A 20249-nucleotide genomic window follows, 5' to 3' on the forward strand; every position below is an offset into this window, starting at 1 on the left:
TCTTAAGGCCTTGCCCTGGAAGACCTAGAACATCCCTTCCACCTTGAATGGAAGGAAGACCCACCGGAACCTGAGGTGGGGGAGGGGCCGTTGAACTCCACGTCCTGACATGAGGGAGGGAAGGACTTGATGGTGGCCGCGGTGATCTGAGGTCATAGGTGACCTCAGTGTGGCTAACCTTCAGTGAGGAAGGAACAGTGAGGCCTTCATCCGAGGCACAGAGAGGCCCCGAGGGAAGGAAATATGCAAGGAGTGACGTCAGAAGAGGGACCCACAGAGTCCAGAGGGAAGTATTGGTAATGAAATGCTGACCTAGCCCCAAAGCGGCTCCCTGAACAACCAGTTCTGAGAGGCTCTGATCTTGTGAAACCGTCCACAAGGGAGGTGTGGCCAAATCTCCCACGAGGCTCCTGGGGGACAAGGAATTGCCTGCGTGGGAGCCTAAAAACAGAGGCAGAGAAGGGCCTTTGATGGCTGGGGTGGGGACGCTACTGCGTGGTCCGGAGTTGAGTGCCTAGGAACCCCGTGTGACACCATAAACACTTGTCTCGTTGGGGGTCTGGCCTTCTTCTCACCATCCTTTAAATCAGGAGGTGGCAAACTACAGCCCGTGGGCCAGACCCAGCCCTGGGCCTGTTTTTAATCCAACCAGGACTAAGAATGGTTCTAAAGGATTTCAAGACAAGGGCGGTGGCGGGGGGGGTATGTAGCAGGCATGCAAATGGCCCTCGAAGTCTAAATATTTATTATTTGGCCCTTCACGGAGAAAGGTTGAGGGCCTCTGCTTTAAACAAAGAGCGTGACTCCCGCCGGTGTCCAGAGAGCTGATTTTAAGTGTCACTAACAAAGTTACTTCCTTTTTGACTCTCTCTCAATCCTCGCTTCTTCTGGGACCAGGGCTCAATTGGGGGCGGCTCCGTCTTGAACACAGGACTAACATTTGCAGATGTCCTTTACCTAGCTAGAATTGTGTGGTATTGTTTTGTTTTCGCTGTGTTTATATCGTCAATGCCCTTCACGGCTCTGACGTTGATTTTTTTTCACCCATTATGTACAAATTTCCTTTTGAAATAAACTCATTACATTAAAAAGTAGGAGAACTTCAAGAACTTTCTATTTACTAGAAAACAAGAGGGGGCGTGTACTGATGTGGCAAATAAATAGTGAGGGCGGTGTGTGAGTGACTGCGTTTAGGTGTGCGGGCTCTGGGCTTCTGCCTTGGTCCTTCTCTGAGTCTCCTTCTAGTTCTTCCCAGTCAGATGTGTCCATCTCCCAGGCTCTTCAGCCCCATTCACATGCCGGTGACCCCCACGCCTGCACTGCTAAGTCAGCCTTCTCTGAGTTCCAGAATGTCGAAATCAACCACCAACGGGACGTCTCCACTTCAATGATCCAGGGGGCCCTAAAATAGAACGTTTCCACAAGCAAACTTCTGCTCTCGACCCCACCTCTTCCAAATGAGGCACAGTGATTAGATCTCAGTCTCTTGAGTCAGGCAGAACAGGGGTCCAAGTTCCTGCTCTGCCACTTACTACTACCTGACCTTGAACAAGGTGCATCATCATCTGAGTGCCAAATGGACTTATTGAGAGGAATAAATGAGATAATGGAGGCACCGCACTCAGCACAGAGTTGGGTACATAGAAAGCTAATGTCAGCCATTACTATCATCATTAACTTTTTTTTAAGTTTTATCTATTTATTTTCAGAGAGAGAGAGAGAGAGAGGGAGCTCGAGGGGCAGCGCGTGTGGGTGGAAGGGCAGAGAGAGAGGGAAAGAGAGAGAATTCTAAGCAAGCTCTGTGTGCTGTCTGCCCAGAGCCTGACACGGGGCTGGAACTCAGGAACCATGAGATCGTGACCCGAGCTGAAATCAAGAGCCGGACGCTTAACCGACTAAGCCACCCCGGTGCCCCAGTCATCATTAACTTTTAAAGTTCTTATTTGAAAAATTGTCACTACAATACAATTGACCGCTTCGGGGGTGTACAATTCTTTGAATTTTATTTATTTTTTACTTTTTTAATGTTTATTTATTTTGAGAGAGAGCGAGAGCAGAGCCACCCAGGTGCCCCTCAATTCTTTGAATTTTAGCACATCCCCAGATTCGTGTAACTGTCCCCAAGACAGAATACACAACAATCCTGCCAAAACTCCCTCCTGCTGGGCCTTTCCGTTCCCCACTTGTGACCTCTGGCAACCACTCACCTGTTCTCCCTCCATACAGTTTTGCCCCCGAGAACGTCATAGAAATAGAACCTGGCCGTATCTAACCTTTGGAGACTGGCTGCTTTCACTCCGCCTGAGGCCTTTGTGATTCATCCGAGGTGCTGTGTATCAATAGCTCCTTCCTTTTATCGTGCAGGGGTAGACACACGCTGAGAATTGCTTCCTTTCTTTTCACCACGCCAGATGGACACAAACAGACTCCACAAGGTCTTGGCCTAGAAATCCCTTTCCCTGGGGAAGCTGGTGGCCCCCATACTTTACCTCAGCTGCCCTTCCTCTCAGTCCCCCACAAGCCTTCCAAAAAGAAGAGGCTCCGAGGGGCACCTGGTGGCTCAGTCGGTTAAACATCTGACTTCGGCTCAGGTCACGATCTCACGGTTTGTGGGCTCGAGCCCCGCATCGGGCTCTGGGCTGACATCTTGGAGCCTGGAGCCTGCTTCGGATTCTGGGTCTCCCTCTCTGTCTGCTCCTCCCCTGCTCACGCTCTGTCTGTCTCTCAAAAGTAAATAAACATTGGAAAGAAGATTTTTTAAAAAATTAAAAAAAAAAAAAAAAAGAAGAGGCTCCAAGTCTAACCGTATGGTTTGAGGGAGAGAAAAACCCTTGGTCCTTCCGTGATGGTAAATGGAAGACACCAAGGGGCTGACAGCTGGTGTCTGGGGGACAGCACTGATCCCGGATCCCTGCGTGGTCCATGACTTGCCATTTGCAGTCATCTGGCCAGGCAACGTCAGGGCAACCTGTTTTCCTGACACACACACCCCCCTCTCCAACGTACTAGTCACAGGACGGAAAAGGCTGGAGCCCGTGAGTAGGAAGAATTTCAGAGGGCGAGGGAGAGGTTGAGCAGAAGAGACGGACTGCTTGTGGCCTGAATAACATCTTTCTTTGCACTGTTTTCCTCCTCCAGATTGGTTTGGGGGCCCGGCCCAGCTGCCGCCTTGGCTCCTGCTCAGAATTCTGGTCTATGCGCACGTCCTTTCTCAGCACTGTTAGAGAACAGAAGTGACCCTGGCCTCCGAGTTGTCCTAGGAACGTCTTTTTTGCCTTTTGTGTGTCCTTCTGTCCATTCCTGGGTATCCCAGGGCTGGGTCTTAGGGCAAACGCACATTAAGGAGAGACAGGGAGTGAGGGAAGGAGGGGGAGAAGGAGAGAGTTTGAACCTCCTTGCTTCGTAAGAGCAAAGTCTGGCGGCCAGGCCTCAGAGTCTTTCTGACCCGCCTCGGGCCCCGAGGGGACCCTTGGTGGCAGTGGCATTAACAAGTGGCTTAGTTCTGCCGTTCACTGTGGGGCTAGTGAACTTCGGTTCAGGGAGAACAGGCTTGTTCTGGGTCACAGGGCAAAGTGAGCCATGGGGTTGGGCTCTGGCCAGCTGGCCTGGGTGGTCCGGCTGCTGCTGTCGTTTTCATTTCCTCTGGAAGTCCCACGCACCTGACCTCAGAGGCTGCTGCCATATGTGTGTGTGTTTCCCCAGGGGATTGTGGTTCATGGCTCTTCTGAGCAGTAGGTCAGCCTGGGTAAGACGACAGGGTTAGAGCTTTCCGACCGGTAATGGAAACAAGGCCAACACCCAGAAACATGAAAGCACGGACATCAGACAAGTGAGTTAGAAAACACGTCCCGTCCCCTAGACGTGGCAACAGGGCATTCGAGCGGCTTCACGGGTTCTAATCCTGGCTGTGAGTGTTGTCTGCTACTGGCCCACAGAGCAATTCTCCAGCAATCCAGAGAATTGCCTTGGTGGACAGGAGCCGAGAGAGAGGGAGACACAGAATCCGAAGTAGGCTCCAGGCTCTGAGCTGTCAGCCCAGAGCCCGACGCGGGGCTTGAACCCACGAATCTCGAGATCGTGACCTGAGCCAAAATCGGATGCTTAACCGACGGAGCCACCCAGGCGCCCCCTGCTTCCCCTCTCTGACCGGCTGTCATCCCGAGAGCTCTCCCTTCCCGTGCCCTGTGCACAAAAACCTCTGTCTCAGATTCCGCGTCTAAGGAACTCAACCAAAGTAGCAAGTGGGACCAGCACGAGGCAAAGTTAAGGGGACCTCGTTTGCCAGAAGAGCTCGGAGCTTGTGGACAGACCAACTGGAAGGAAATCCTTCAACCTGTTCCCAGCTGGGTAACTGACATTTAAAGTTCAGCAGGTTAGGGGCACCTGGATGGCTCAGTTGGTTAAGCGTCCGACTTCGGCTCAGGTCATGATCTCACGGTCCGTGAGTTCGAGCCCCGAGTCGGGCTCTGTGCTGACGGCTCAGAGCCCGGAGCCTGCTTCCGATTCTGTGTCTCCCTCTCTCTCTGACCCTCCCCCATTCATGCTCTGTCTCTCTCTGTCTCAAAAAAATAAATAAACATTAAAATAAATAAATAAATAAATAAATAAATAAGAAATAAAGTTCAGCAGGTCAAAGGGGCCCACCCCACTTTCTCCAGCATGGGGCTCCTGGGTTCCAGCGTCACACAGAGAAAAATTGCCCTCTGCCTGACCCCTGGTGAAGGCACTCAAAGGGACAGGGTCCATGGGGTGTCTCTTTCTTCACATGATCAGCCCCTCAAGAGGCACACGAGGAGGAAAGCCGATGGAAAGGAAAAGGTATCTCCTCCCTGCATCTCCACTCTTCTCCAAACCACCTTCTTCCTTTCTCCATCACCCCCAAGACCACCCACCACTTCTGCAGCTGCCGCCCAAACACCCACCAGGTGCCAGGCACCCCTCCAGGCACCGGGATACGGCGATGATCACCACGGAGCAGCCTGGCTCCCCGAGAGTTCGCGTTCCTGTCAGTGGAGGCTGGAAAAGGGACGTAAGTCTATTAAACAGAAATAATACTGACTACTGTAAGGAAGAAACAGCAGTTATTTAGAGAGAGACTGAGTCCTAGGGGGATAGGCCACTTTGGATAGGGGTCAGAGAAGGCCTCTAGGAGCTGACCCTTGAGCACAGCCATCAGCATCAAGAGGCCAGTCCAGCAAAGATTTGGGGCAAGGGCATCCAGGCAGGGGGAGCAGCATGTCCTGAGGGACATCAAATATGTCCAGACTGGGAGATCCAGGGAGATCTCTGGGGAGCCTCTCGAGATTGTTTTCCCTTCCGTCTGGTTCCTCGTAGGGATCGTGATGAAAGCAAGAACTCGCCTATATCTGCCTGACCTTCGTACACGTTCACATCGAGGCTCATTGTGACAAAGGAGAGAGCTCTTTGCTGGGGTAGCCTCTCCTCTTCCGGACGGCGAGCTAGGTCCTTGAGAAGGACAGAGGACAGCCTCGTGTTCTCTTTTCAGGGCCTCAGGGAGCACTGGTACAGACAGCTGGCTCCCGCGTGCCGGGGGTAGGGGGTGACAAAGCTTCCTGACCGCGCGCGATGCTCCCTCTCACTTCCCTCTGGATGCAAATGCCTTGGAAACTGACCAACCAAGACAGTCCTTTTTGGCAACGTGGGCCCCACATGCTGCTTCGAGCTCAGCGAGCAGGGGCCTTGCGCTCTTCTCCCGGGAGATGCGGAGCCGGGCAAGGTTACCGGTTAACGTCCCAGCAGGCTCCCTGCCGAGGCCTTCTCCCCCAGGCATCCTCACCCAGTGGCTCAGCTCAGCCCCAAAGCTGGCTTCCTTCCTCCAGCCTCCGAGCCGTCTGGGCACCGGCGTGGCTCACGACGGTCTAGTATACTTACTTGGTCAGGAAGACGTCCGAGGGCCTCAGTGATAGGTCAGATGATTCGACCCCTATCCCAAGGCACAGGCTTGCTTTTGTCATTTCAGGGAGGTCCTGGAGGGTTTCTCTTTCGGGCCCTTCAAAAGCCATTCTCCACCAGCCACTGTGGGCAGCACAAAGAGAGACCCAGACCCTGCCCGAGGGAGATGACTCCTTCTGCCTCTGCCCTGACCACCACTCTGGCAGGGAGGAGAGTGAGAGGCTGGGGAGGGGACCGACAGAGAGGAGGTGGGAAGGCAGGCCAGATGGAGCAAAGGCAAAGGAAATGGGTGGCCAGTCTGAAGACAGACGGACAGAGTGGGGGGTGGGCAGGCGTCAGAGCCGGGGGTACTCAGAGGACGTGGGTGTGACTACCCAGGGGCTGAGGAACGGGCAGAGGTCACTTCATTCAAAGAAGGCACGGCTCAGTTCTGAGGCAGCCCAGCAGAGAAAGGGGGGTACCTCTCGTGGTGGGCGCCCCCACCCCACCCATGCCGAGCCTCCAGAAGAGCCGGTCCCGGATCTGGACGAGGCCAGCATGTGGGGCAGACTGGATTAGAGCCACACAACCCGGGCAACTCCTCCCTCCGCACGCAGCTGAGGGGCAGGACATGCTCCCTTGGGATCCCCGGCTTCCCACGAAGCTAAGTCCTAACAGAGCTGGGGTCCACACCTGCCACCCTTCTCCACCTAAACCGACACAGCCAACACCGAGAGGGACACCGTGACTTCTAGACTCCCTTTAACTCTTAAACAACGTCTGATTCTACGAGACTGGGGCGTCAGGGTCACCTCAGGGTAATAAGGGAGGTACAGGGGTCAGAGCGGCTAAGCTGTGAGTGGCTGTTTGGTGGGGGGGGGGGGGCAGTGTTTGCAAAATTCGGGCCACATGAACAATAATAATATGGTGGGATACTTGACTGTAAGTCGCATTCCACAGGGTCGGTCCTCTCAGTGACGCTGTCCGGCGAGCAGAGCTGGTACGACATCATTCAGGTGTCCCTCCAGAGAGGCGAGCAGGACGGGCCTCCACTTCCTGTGCCCGTCACCCTGCCCGCGACCTTCAGGGTCTCCCTTTTAGGTGCTGGAAGGAAGCTGAGAGCTGCAATCCTCCCAAAAGACCCCTCCAGACTCACTCACAGCACTCGCTGGAGGCAGACCCGCCAAAAATCAATCGGCAGATTGATTTGCAAATTGAATCGATTTCCCTCTCCAACTCATCGATATTTACTTAACTTCTACTTCATAGAGCAAAATCAATTCAGCTTATTCCCTCCTGGAGAGCCCAAGCTAGAAATGATCTCTCCCCCCTCTAAACTTCAAGCCTGTCTTGCAGAAAGACAGCTTATCACATCATTAAAGGCTGGTCCCAGCCATCCCTCTCCCCCATCTGCTCCGCCTCCCCGAGCTTGTGTTTCTAGCCAGGAGAGTTTCGGCAAGAGACCTCGCTTCCCCAAGGCCGAAGTGTTGACCGTTGCTCAGACAACAAGGCCCAAGCCTCTTTTTCTGATGCTTTTAGCTCTTTGAACTTGTGCTCTCACCAACCCCCGAGCAGCGGGAAGTGTTCTTCCAGACGGCAGAATGCAAAAATCCAGAAATGGCCCCCGTTGCCTGTGGAGAGCTTGTGTGAGATAAAGGCAGGGTCAGGAATCTGGGGTGGGGGGAAAGAATGGGTGATTTCAGTTAGTGCTCAGGTAACTGGAGAGCCCTGGGGAACCAGGAACAATTGGAGGTGTTCCTGTCCTTTACCAGAATACCTTCCAAAGGGATTGGCCATTTAAGTGTAAAAGGACACCATCCAAGTGCAAGGGGGCAATCGGGAAATTCTTCTATAACTTGGGAGCGAGCAAAGCTTTCTTAATCCTGACTCAACACCCAGAAGCAATACAAGGGAAGATTAATAAGTTGCAAGGAATTGAAGTTTGGCGTGGCAAAAAAAGTTAAATTAGATTGAAATAAATACGGAAGTAAAATGAAAAAGACAAATGATCAACTAGTTAAAAAAAAAAAAGATTCACAACTTGCATCACAGAGAACGCATTAATATTCTTAGCGTAGAAAGAGCCCCTCGTGTAAGTTAAAAGCCCAACCACCGGGGAGAAAAATGTACTAAAAATATAACTGGTTTTCGGAAGAGGCAAGGCAAGTGTTTCCAAACCACAGGGAAAGATGGTCAACCTCACTTAGTGAAAGAAATGCAAATTGCCCCAAGGAACTATTGCTGGCTGATCGGGCTGGGCAAAATCCAAAAGTTTAACAAAATCCTCTTTTGTCCCGGCCTGAGAAAACAAATAGTCTCACACTTTGCCGATGTGAATGCGAAATGGGACTGTCCCTACGGAAGGGAGTTTGCCAATACCTAATAAAACTGCATGATCCGTTGATCCTGCAATCCCACTTCTAGGAATCTATCCTACGGATCCACTGCAAATAATACAAAAAGACGGAGGGATGTGGCTGTTGATTGCAGCTCTGTTTTTAATAACCAATAAACAAGAGTACATCCACACAGCAGAGTACTCCGTAGCCGTAAGAAGAATGAGGAAGTTTCCCCCAAAAGATTAAAAACAGAATTATCGTTTGAAAATATCGCTGGCACCTGGGTGGCTCAGTCGGTTGAGCGTCCAACTTCGGCTCAGGTCATAACCTCACGGCTCGTGAGTTCGAGCCCCGCGTCGGGCTCCGCGCTGACAGCTCGGAGCCTGGAGCCTGCTTCGGATTCCGTGTCTCCCTCTCTCTCTCTCTGCCCCTCCCCCAGTCTCACTCTCTCTGTCTCTCAAAAATAAAATAAAAACATTTTAAAAAAAATTAGAAGCAGACACTCGGAGAGGCAGTCCTGGGTCAAGTGAGACCCGATCAGACAACGCTTGTGAGATGGGGGTGGGGCGGTGTCTAACATTCCCCCGGAAGAAGAAGGAGGTCTGCCACCCTCAATGCTGCCGGAAGATAGCCTGGGGATGAAGCTCCATGGGTAGGAGCAGACCTGAGAGGGAATTGCAGAGGCATGGGGCCAGAGCCTTGATGAAACCGTGCCTCAAGTCCACTTCCTGATTTCTCAGCCACATGAGCCAATAAATCTCCCCCGTTGCTAAGCTAGTGTGGGTTGGGTTTTGTTGCTGGAAATCAAAACCCTCCTGACCCAGGCAGACCTCCCTGCTCTCTCATCCATCCACCTCAGGCACAACCTCAGAAGCCACGGCCCGCCACGGTGGTTTTTCCCTGGAGGTCTCTCACGGGGTCTGGCCAAGAGGCAACCGCACCCATGCCCTCCATCTTACGTCAACAGTGAAGAGAGTCAATCTGAAATCCAGGAACTTTTCGGAAACATCCCTCTTCCTAGGTGTGGTGGAGAGTGACAGAAGGTCCTGGAAGCTGGGCTTTCGGCACTTTCGTTGTTCCTTCTCACGCCTTCGAGGCCCTCCTAGGGATAACCTGATAGAATTCCCTGATTCCATTCACTTGTTTCATAAGCATTTACTAAACCCCTGTGTGGGCTGCCCCATCAGGGGTCCTGGGCAAACAGAGAGGGGTGAGGAGCCAAGGACAAGCTGGAGGGGAGGGCCGAGTGATCTGGGCAGGGGGCAGGGGGTGAGGAACGGCTAGGAGTGTGGGCCCTGAATTCAAACCATGGGTGTTCTTGGGCAGGTTACTCTGTAGTCCCCTGCCTCAGTTTCCTCATCCGTCAAGTGGCATGTTTGATATACATTTAGTAAAGACTCAACAAGCATTAGCTTTTATCATTCATCAGTAATTTTTATTATGATCAGATTCTTTTTTAAGAAAAGGGACTGAGTAAACCCCACTCAGCTGGATAGCTTGGGCCTGAGGACCCCCTCCCTTGGAATGCAGGAGTTCAGGGCTGAAGGGGTGACTAGGCTGATGGGGCTTAAGGCAAACTCCAGAGACCAATTCCAACTCGTGAGATTCCTAAGAGGAAGAATGGAGGAGGGGCCCTCCCTTAGTCCCAGTTAAGTGCAGAGAACCGTATCTCAAAGAGGGAAGGACCCTTCTGGGGCAAGGATTCGACCTTTCCACAACTCCATTCAGCCACCCAGAGTTTGCTCAGAGGCGCTGTCATGGGCCAGGGCCAGGAGCGGAGATGACAGAGAGCTTCCTGTGTCCACTGAGTCCTCAGTCTCCTCTTGGCAACAGAGGAATGATAGTGCTGTGGCACACAAGTGCCTACTGTCACTCGGGAAAGGCTGAAGGGACCCCCGTTAGAGGAGGAAGGAGATTAGCTCCCATCTTGGAAGCTTCCTGGCAGAGGCAGGGTTTGGACTGGAGTTTGGGAGAAGGGTAGGTCTGATATGTCAAAGGGGACAGCTTTGGGGAGGAAAGACTTAAGCGCAGGGACGGGGGTGCAGCTCACACAGGACACAGCGCTAATGGACAGGCAGGAGGGACAACGGGAGGGTATGAGACCTCATGCGGCCCCAGCCTGCTCTGCCACCTGTCAGGCAACTGTGTCCGGCACACAGGGGCGGCTTCTGGAAGCAATTGCCCTGAAACGTGAGTATCGCTCAGAAGGACAAGGAAAAGCCAAGGGAAGTGTCAGGAACTTGGATGGCCCCTCAACAGATTTCCTCATTGGTTTGATTCCAACTCTCGTTTCCTTCTGTCTGACTCCTGATTAGAAAGTTCGGGCATTTGGGATGTGTTCTGACCAGTTATGAGCCATGCTTTGTTAGCTGAGTGACTGAACGAAAGTATGAGATCAGGTAGCCTCAAAGGCACATTCCTGGCTTGAAAACTCTGCCCCATGAAGGAATCTGTTGCCATTCAGATGATGTTAAAGGCAAATTGAACGGGGGACACCCGGGTGGCTCAGCTGGGCGTCCAACTTCGGCTCAGGTCATATCTCGAGGCTCGTGAGTTCAAGTCCCACATCGGGTTCACTGCTATCAGCACAGAGCCCATTTCAGATCCTCTGTCCCCCTCTCTCTGCTCCTCCCCTCTGTGCACGCTCTCAGAAAATAACTAAAACATTTTTTTAAAAAGGCAAATGGATTGGAGAGTTGATTGCAAATGACAGAAAACATGTCTATTCCTGCATCTGGGGATATAGGCCATTTTAATCATCGCACATAGCAATGGCTGGAGGGAGAGAATGGTTCCCCAGAGGAGAATCCGGATCTAGTATAACCGGAAGGGGGTGGTGAATGTTGGGGAAGTAGGTGTGAATCTTGGGGAAAAAATCACCAACTCCAGAAAAAAGCAGGGCATCCGGGTTCCTCCCACTGTTACCACATGCACACCCAAAATGTTGAAAGAACAGCAGAACAGGTAAGCGAGTAGGGAAAAAAAAAAAAAAAAAACCAAACTAGATACTTAATTCTGACTAATCGTGCCAGAGAATTAAAAAAGGCAGGGATGTTTTTGAAAGGGGGTTCCATGCAGCTGGAACTAAAGAGGTAGGAAACGAAAGGGCAGGCAGTCTCCCCTCCCTTGGGAAAGCTGTCCTGGGTCTGACTTAGGCAGACAGGCTTCTTCTAAGCGTCTGTCCTAGACCACAAGCTTTGTTAGAAAGTCCTCTACCGAGAAAGCTGAGGGGGCACTCAGGGCCCTGCCGGGGAGGTGGGATTGCCCCAGTTGGGAAGGGGGTCATGTTAAGTGCCCTGATAAGTAGTCAGCTTCAGCTCCAGGTACCCAGAGGCTTTTTGGGAAGAGTTTACTTGATGCTCAGATCCTATGTTTGGAATGAGGGGTTGTGAGCCCTTGGAGGAGGCGTTACCCACAAATCCCAACCCTGGGGCGTCCACCAGTGGCTAAGCAGAGGTCTCCAGGCCCATGGGGAGCACTGTAGGTCTGAGGAACCAGCCTCGGTCCCCATTAAAAGTATGTTCTAGAAATATCCTCAGGTCTCAAGAGTGGGTCTGGACCCAGCTGCCCTGCTCAGCGATGCCACTGAATAACCAAGGGTTCCCCAGGCTTCCCGATCATCTCCGAAGCCTGCCAGCCAGAAGCATCAGGCTCAGGAGATAGAACTCAAGTCCAAGCCCACAAACTGAGCCTTGCAGGACCCCCAGTAGCGTCTTCTGAAGAATCGCCAGCTCCCACCAAGCAGACTCCAGCTACTAATCAAATCAAACTGCTGATGTTGAAAATCACCCATTTGCTGCTGGTGCGATCATAGCGACTCCTTTAAAAGCGCCGACTTCCCACTTGGATGCCTCGAATTTTCAGAATTGCAGTCAAGGCCTCAGGGCCCCTGATCTGGAAAACTGATGCACAGCTAGGCTCTGGGTTCCGGTCACAGCCTGTCGCCGGCCAGCTGTGCTACCTCAAGTGAGGCAGTCACTGAACCTCTCTGACCTGCGGTCTCCCCCTCTGCTTACAGCCTAGCTACCTGCCCCACTTCCTCCTTAGAGGCCTCGTCGGTTCCAGCCACCATAAGGTGTCAACTCAGCTTGTGTAAACACTGTGGCATGTTATGTTTACAGGATGATAACGACTCCAAGAATGCTCTGGTCCCATCTCCAGGAAGCACATGGCCCGTTCTCTACTAGAGAGAACCAATCCTTTGACATGTCTACCCAGGCCCCTTGTGGCCTCCCACGGATTCCTCCAGTTGAGGACACATTCTGTGGCCACAGACGCAGACAAAGGGGACCAGTCCTCAGAGCAGGGAGCCCGTGACCTCGGCATCACTGTCCCCAGCTGGTGGTCACAGCCCCCAATGCCTCGTAGTGTCCCCAGGTCTCTCCTGCAGAATAAGCCTCACGCCCCCAGACAGACTCATCTGCATGCTCTGTGAGCGAGGTAGAAAGAGGTGGAAAGAGCCAACCTGTGAGACAAGGGCTGGGCGGGAGGCCTGTCCCTCAACAACAGGGAACGTGAGTAGGAGCTGAGATCTGAAATGAAATCCAGCACGTAGTTGTCTGAGAGTGGACATTATCCACTCTGCAGGGGGGAGGGAGGGAAGCCTCTCAGAGGATATGTGAGCTGGCTTCTGAAGACTGGGTTGTTTTTCAGGCAGAAAGTTCAGGGCAAAGGGACCGGCTGTGCCAAGTTCTCCAGGTATGAGGGCATCGCTGCTGGGCCGCGGGGAAGGGCTGGAGAGGAGGTCCCGGAGGGGAGTGTTGGGCAGCGGGCAGGGCCTCGGGACACACAGAAGAGTCACACTTTTGTTCTTCTTTTAAAGTAGGCTTCGAGCCCAGCGCAGAGCCCAATGCGGGGGCTTTAACTCATGACCCTGAGATCACGACCTGAGTTGAGATCAAGAGTCAGATGCCTAACCGACTGAGCCACCCAGGCACTCCCACTCTTTCCTTGTTTCTAATTGAGGTATAGTTGACCCACAATGTTATGTTAGTTTTGGGTGGAAAAGTCACACTTCTCCCCCGTGGAGAACCCTTGGGGAGCCTTTCATAAAGTTGGGAGGGGCAGAAAAGAGACAAGAGGGCAAGGCCACAGGTGGGAGCACACACAGGCAGGAAACAAGGAGCCTGGGACGCCGGGAACAGCCACAGATGACTGGGGCCTCCTCTCCCCAACCGGCATCAGAAGACACCTCCAGCTATAGGCAAAGTGTGGACACCGTGAAAGACCGAGGACGTCACAAGTGTCGGTTTTCCCAGTGGAGGTGCTCCCGGCCCTCTCTGCCCGGCCCCTGCCAAAGCGAGTGCCTCACCCTTCTCTTTCCCTCCTTCTAAGCCCACTAGCCCTGCTCCCCACCTGCCACCTCTCCTAGTGGTGGAGGCAGTGTGGGGGCAGGGGCGCGACTGAGCCCAGACTGGGTAACATGGGAACGCCACGGAGCTAGGTACCAGGCCATGGGGCATAGCATGAATTGTGACGATGAGGACACCCACAGTGGGGGAGGGGGCAGCCAGGGTAGCACGGGGGAGGGTTGGCTCCAGATACCGTAAATAAATACAGGCAATGAAGTTCAGAAAGGCCAGGTGACCTCTCCAAGGTATCTCCAAGGGCAGATAGTCATGGGGTCTTTTAGAAGGACATCATCAAAGGCAAGATCCTTGACCTCCAAAGGCCTCCAGTCCAAAGGCAGAGGCCAGCTCTCCACTGGGCATGATGATTCTAGAAGAGATCTCCAGGGCTGCAAGCTGCTAGAAATGGAAGGGCTCCTGGGCTGTGCTGGGGTCTGGGGACACAATGTAACACGCAGCTCAAAGTCCAGTGGGAAGGTAGACAAGCAAACAACAGCCAGGGCCCGAGGGATAAGGTCCCCCGCAGAGATATGGTGTGCTGGGCTCTCCCAGCGGGAGCTCCCACAGAGGCAGGAAGGCCTGAGTTGCCTTAAACACGGGGGCCTTCCACTCTCAATCATCCTCAACGTCCCAGGTCATGGCTTTGGCCTTAACCTCTTGGAAAGGGGGGATCCGGAGCCCCTAGACTTTGAGTCTACATTGCCTCTGGGTTTTCAAGAAGTGTGTTAAAGCCAAGTTCTCCGAATCGCGGCTGCTTCGTCTAGAAATGTACCGGAATCTGCCTCGGTGTCATTGTTTCCAGTTTTGAAGTTTCCGAACTCCAACTTCCTGCACACTTCGCTTTCCTGAACCTCGGGGTTAATCCCAGACACTTGAAACGTTAGCTGTTCACTTAAAACAACAACCCAGTCCCTCCCGGTCCCCACCAAGGTTTCCAGCCCTGGGATTTTTCTTCAGCGTCCTCACCTTTGCACCAACTACCTGGGGCTCCGCTTTTTCACATACACATCACGCGATATACACATTCTAGCAACAAGTTTATCGTTGTTTTTAACGACCACGCTGTATTCCACCTTGTGTCCTGGTCTACGTTTTCAGCTTGTGTTTCTGCCAGTGACCATGGCCTTGGGCAAGCCTGGCCTCCTACAGGTCTCTCACCTCTTTATTTGTAAAACATGGTGACGTGGAAACTCCCAAGTCTTTTCTCAGCCTTAACGTTGCAAGTGTCTTATGACTTTCCAGCTGTGGAGTCCTAAACTGTAATCCTGGGGTGACAGTCCCTAGAAGGGAGAGGCCTCACTGTGGGGTGGGACGACACTGAGGAAGAAACAGGTAGGAAAAGTGATTACCACTAGCCCCGTTCCTTGGCTGGGTGATCCAGATCCCTTCGTTGTTAGTCGAGCCTAGGCAACGAGCCACATTCGAAGATGCGGGTGTTCACCCACTCACTCCTCATAGTGAAGCTACAGCCCTCCAAGCCTCCTAGTCTTTCCCGCCCCTCGATGACAAAGCACTTTTGGAGTCAAAGCTCAACCCCTCCAGACCAGCAGAGTGCTGAGTCACGGTGGGACAGCAGTTGTCGACCACAACCCCACCCCCTGCACCCCCACCCCCCCACCCCGCCTCTTCCCCCTCCAGTTCTGGAATAAGCCAGTGTCTTCCAGAAAAAATAAAAACAAAAGCAACAACAACAACAACAAAAACTAGCCCGGCTCTTCTCTGGCTTGCCCTCCCTCCCGCTGCTCCCAGCCCCAAGAGGTGGCTGTCCCGGGAGGCCAGCCAAACGCCCCGCCTCCTCCAAGTCACGAGGAGCTGGGGCTGGAGGGGCAGGGAGGCGAAATCCTGGTCAGCAAAGGTGCAGAGGGCAGGTCACAGCTTTGAAAGAATCTAGAGGCTTGGAAATGGCAGTTCTAACACTCAGGGTTCCCAGAAGGTGGGGAATGGCAAGCAAACACACACACACACACACACACACACACACACACACACACACACACACACACTCAGCCCAGCACAAGATTTCCCTTTCATTCTTCCCAGCCAGCCTACCCCAATGGCTTACCACAGTCAAAGCTCTCCCTCATGACTGCAACTGTGTTTTTATCTGAGCACAGAGCCAATACTCATTATTGAAACCTACTTTCTGCAATAGACCGACTTCCTTCAGGTGGGTCCAATGTCATGCTGGGTCTGTCCGCCTGGATGTCCTGGAGGCCCCGAAAGTCAGCACCCAGGGTCCAAAAGCAAGCTTGCCTTCCCTCCAACCTGTATTTCGTCCCACACTCACCCAGCTCCTAGGGGCTGGGAGCTCTCTTGCCCACCCCCCACTCGTTACTTCCACCCTTCGCACTACCAATCAGCCACCTCATCCTGTCTATTCTGTCCCCCTCATATCTCACATCTTCTTGCTGTCTCCTCTGCTGAGAACCAGGGCTGTTCCCTCCCAACCAGTAACCAGCCCCCTTGCCTGACTGTAATCCACCCTCCACATTCAATCCTGCAGCCGTCTTGTTTGCTCGACAAATACAGAGCACCTAGTAACAAGCGTCTTGCAAAATGCTGGAAGTGCAGGATGAAGAAGGCAGAAACAACCCTGCCCTCCAGGAGCTTACAGTATCCAGCAGGAAAGATAAGCAAAAAGTGACTTATGCGTGCATGCTATATAATCATACACACAAGTGTTCTATACTTTAGTTATTCGTTGTCACTACTTAACCAAGCTACAAATATCAACTCAATTTGTCATTTGTATTTTTTTTAATATTTATTTTTCAGAGAGAGACAGCGTGTGAGTGGGGAGGGACAGAAAGAGAAGGAGACACAGAATCCGAAGCAGGCTCCAGGCTCTGAGATGTCAGCATCGAGCCCAACGTGGGGCTTGAACTCAAGAACCGTGAGATCATGAACTGGGCCGAAGTCGGAAGCTTAACTGACCGAGCCACCCAGGCGCCCCTGTCATTTGTATTTTTAACTTGGTTTATGGCATCTTTCGTCTTACAGCTTGTTGTTTTATGATTCCATTGATGTGAAATTCTAGAACGTGCGAAGTTAATCAATATTGAAAAATGTCAGAAGCTGGTTGTCTTGGGGGGCACGGGGAAAACTTCTGGAAAGGAATACAAAGGAACTTCTAGGATAATGGAAATCTTCTGTATCTTGTTTCAGCTGGATTCAAGGGTCAACACTGGCCCTTAATCAAGCATGTAAGATTCTGTGCATTTTATTGTAATTTAAAAAATTAAATCACTCATTTTTGCAAAGAAAAAACAGTTTTGTTGGCTTTTTATCTACTTGATTCCAGTCTGTTCCATATTCCTATAGCTATACCCACAATTTTTCTTCTAGGTATGCCTCCCTCAAAGATGTAACTACATGTATTTTGGACCTACCAAGTTTTTGTAGGACCATACCCTCTGTTCTTTTTCCTTGAGTGCTCTGTACAACTGAAAGGACTTACTAGGAACTACTTTATTTTATTATTTTTTAATTTTTTAATATTTATTTTTGAGAGAGAGAGACAGAGTGTGAGCGGGGGAGGGGCAGAGAGAGAGGGAGACACAGAATCCAGAGCAGGCTCCAGGCTCTGAGCTGTCAGCACAGAGCCCACGACACGGGGCTCAAACCCACGAACCCTGAGATCATGACGTGAGCCGAAGTCAGACGCTTAACCGACTGAGCCACCCAGGTGGCCCAGAACAATTTTAATTCATTTTCACAAACTCTGTGTGAGCCATGTCCTTGATTTTGGTCACTGTCCTGAAGATTCACCTTAATCAGCATTTGCTACTCAAAGTATTTCTCCATTTTATTTTTTACTGGTTGAAAAAGACAAACAGTTCTAGCTTCAATACCACAAGTCCCAGAAATTTTGGATTCTCTCTGTTCCTCTTGCAAATAGGCCAAGTCTGTTCTAAATTCCTTCTTCCTGTAATCAAGTGCAGCTGATCACCAAGGCAGTTGTAGTAACTTTCGGGTTTGCAAACTTGTTGCAACAATTTGGAGCTCTTACAGGAAATGGGCGTGTCATCGAGTTTCTCTTTGGCAGATTCTTTCTCTTCTGAAGACACTGGCCGTTTTTATTTGGCACAATCCCATCGTTGATCGTCCTCCGCATTGTCTCGTGGCGGCCAGGTGCCACTCTCCCACGTGGCTGAGTCTGTCACCTGCTCTCTGGGTCACCGGACCTCTCTCTCAGCCATCCAACTTTTCATTTTTTTTAAGTAGTCAATCTGCCAACTGCCCCTTTATGGCTTTTTACAACCTCAAAAGAACACTCCCTACTCCAGAATTGTAAAAGATAATCTCCTAGATATTCGTTTAGTAACTTCACGGGTGTTTTTGTTTTTTAAAGGCTTGGATCTTTAATCTGTCTGGAACACATTTTGAAATACAATGAGTCATTTTTTTTTTCACATGACTCTCCATTGTTTCAACATCATTTGTTGAACCCATTCTTTCTCCCCAAATTTGAAAGGTCACTTCGGCATCTACGAAGTTCCCATAAGTACCCGAATAGGACTGTTAACACTGATAGATCATCTCTTCCTGAGCCGGTACCAACTGCTTAGACGACTTTATATAGTACTTTTTAAATATCAGAGAGGGCAAATCAGGCCCTGAGGGCAAACCCTCAGAACCTTTTTTCCGACAAATGCTTATCAGCTATTCTACACATGCATTCTTCCAAATTTAGGATCATTTCATCAAGTTCCAAAATGTACCGTGGAGTTTTACAGAAATTGCATTGAATCTATAGGTTTCCATGGGGGACAAATGACGTCTTCACAAAACTGAGGTTGGCTATCCATGGTGTTTCTTCCTTTATGCAGGTTTTCTTTTCTGGCCAGCAGCAAACATTTCTAATTCTCTTCATATACTTCCTGTTCACTTTATTCCTAGGTACTTTAAGCTTCTGTTGCCAGTGTAAGTTAAAAATACTTTTTTCTTGTAACATTTTCTAACTGCTGTTTACTGCTAATATAGAAGAGCTTTTCTATGGATTCAGTATAAGATTTCCAAAAATAAAACTAATGTAGTATCTCCCTGCTTAGAAATCCTTTAGTGTCTCCAGATCGCCCAGGATAAAATTTAACCCCTTTTTATGGCCCACAGCCTTTCCCCACCTTGACCCTCTATCAGCCTTCCAGAATTCTCCAACATAGACTCTATTTTCCAGGCCAACACTTTCTTAAGGTACCTTGATTAGGCCATCCATTTCCACACTTGGAATTCCCTTCCCCATCTCCCTCCCTCCCTCCCTCCACTCCACCTTCTTTCTAGCTTTTTCTTCAAACTTAGCTCAACTGACACTTCCCTTGGGAAGCCTGCCCTGATCTCCTATCCCAGACACGCTAAGGCACCCCTTGTCTATGCTCTCCCACTTATTATTTTTTGTAGCTCTAGCCCCACTAAAATTTTCTTCCTGAAAGTAACATGTGCTCGTTCATTTTGAAAGGAGTGTAGCAAAGACCCAAGAAAGAGAAATCACAGTAATTCCATCAGCAACTTCTTTTTTTAGTAGAGCTCCTTCCCTTTTTAAGGTTGGGGAGTTCAGTTTCCAGTCTCACGTCTGTGAGCACCCCGAAAGGGGTCTTGGATAGGTCTCCCACTTGTGTTGAAGGAACCCGGTTAAGAACAGTGAACCTCGAAGCCAGCGGACTGGGAATCTGGAAGACAGGAGCCCGGGCCTAACTCCATTTCTGCCATCCCCGAATCCACACCTACTCGTGCCTGGGACACAGCTGCAAGCCACACCCAGTAGCTCTGCGCTTCCAGGGTTCCTTGCACCTGTCACGCAGGTCATTCACCGGCTTCTCTCCAAGGGTAACCCCAGGAGATGTCTCCTGTGAGTGGGGCCCATAAAAGAGGCCATCTCAAAATGGCCTCATGGCTTCGTCTCCAAATCCAAGTGGCTTCTCCTGTCTTTTCTTTAGAAAAGAAAATCGTCTTCTGGATTTTCTCGGAAGCCCAGGCGGCCCACCCCGCCAGGACTTCCTCAGGGAAGGCCCTGTCCATGCCTCTCAGGAAACAGCCAGCCCAGCCTTTGTTGTAGAAGCTGCAGGAGGAGCCATATTTGCTTTCGGCAAAAGGCGGACGGGGTCGGAAGGGCGGGGGACAACCAGGGACGGGCCGAGGCCTGCATTTTGCTCCTTGCTAGACCTTGAGGAAGAGAAAGCCAGCCTTATCCCAGCCACATCTCTGACTCACACGGCCTCCTAGGGCCTATGTTTCCAGTTTCCCAATTTGCATAACGAGGAAGTCGCCTCGAGTGTGGTTAACTGCTGCCCTGACCGCTCGGATTTTTAACGTGCCCTTGGCCAAGAGCCTCGGGGAGCCCGCCCAGGGCCTCAGGAATCGCCCCGGGAGCCAGGGGCGCTTTCCGTCGGCTCCGGGACCCGGGACGCCCTGGGCCCCGGATTCCGAGCTGGGCATCCTGCCCTTCCGCACGTCTTCCCCACAATTGCACCAAAGGCACGGCCCAGCGCAAGGACGCCTCCCGCCCCACGCGCGGCGGGACACGCGCGGGCTCCCCCGGCGGCACCGCCCTCCCCCAGGGCCCCAGGGGCGGGGCCGCGCGCCCACCGGAAGAGGCGGGGCCTGTCCCGGCGGGCGGGCGGCTTGATTGGCCCGAGCGGGCCTGACGCCCGATCCCGCTATAAGTGCGGGGCCG

The 20249-nt window shown here is 51.8% G+C and overlaps 1 long non-coding RNA gene across 2 annotated transcripts; it reads right to left on the reverse strand.

Annotated features, from left to right (window-relative positions):
* Positions 1-262: 262 nt before the first annotated feature.
* LOC113595502 (uncharacterized) lies at positions 263-13195 on the reverse strand. Of its 2 annotated transcripts, XR_008290293.1 has the most exons (4): positions 7458-13195; positions 4923-6996; positions 2274-2717; positions 263-1402 (listed from the first exon to the last, which is right to left on the reverse strand). It is a non-coding gene; the product is annotated as an uncharacterized LOC113595502 (long non-coding RNA). The 2 variants fall into 2 exon arrangements; XR_008290292.1 differs by lacking the exon at positions 7458-13195 and having other exon boundaries at positions 4923-7435.
* Between the last annotated feature and the right edge of the window lie 7054 nt (positions 13196-20249).

Source organism: Acinonyx jubatus, chromosome D1, assembly GCF_027475565.1.
Source record: "Acinonyx jubatus isolate Ajub_Pintada_27869175 chromosome D1, VMU_Ajub_asm_v1.0, whole genome shotgun sequence".
Taxonomy (NCBI): Eukaryota; Metazoa; Chordata; class Mammalia; order Carnivora; family Felidae; genus Acinonyx; species Acinonyx jubatus.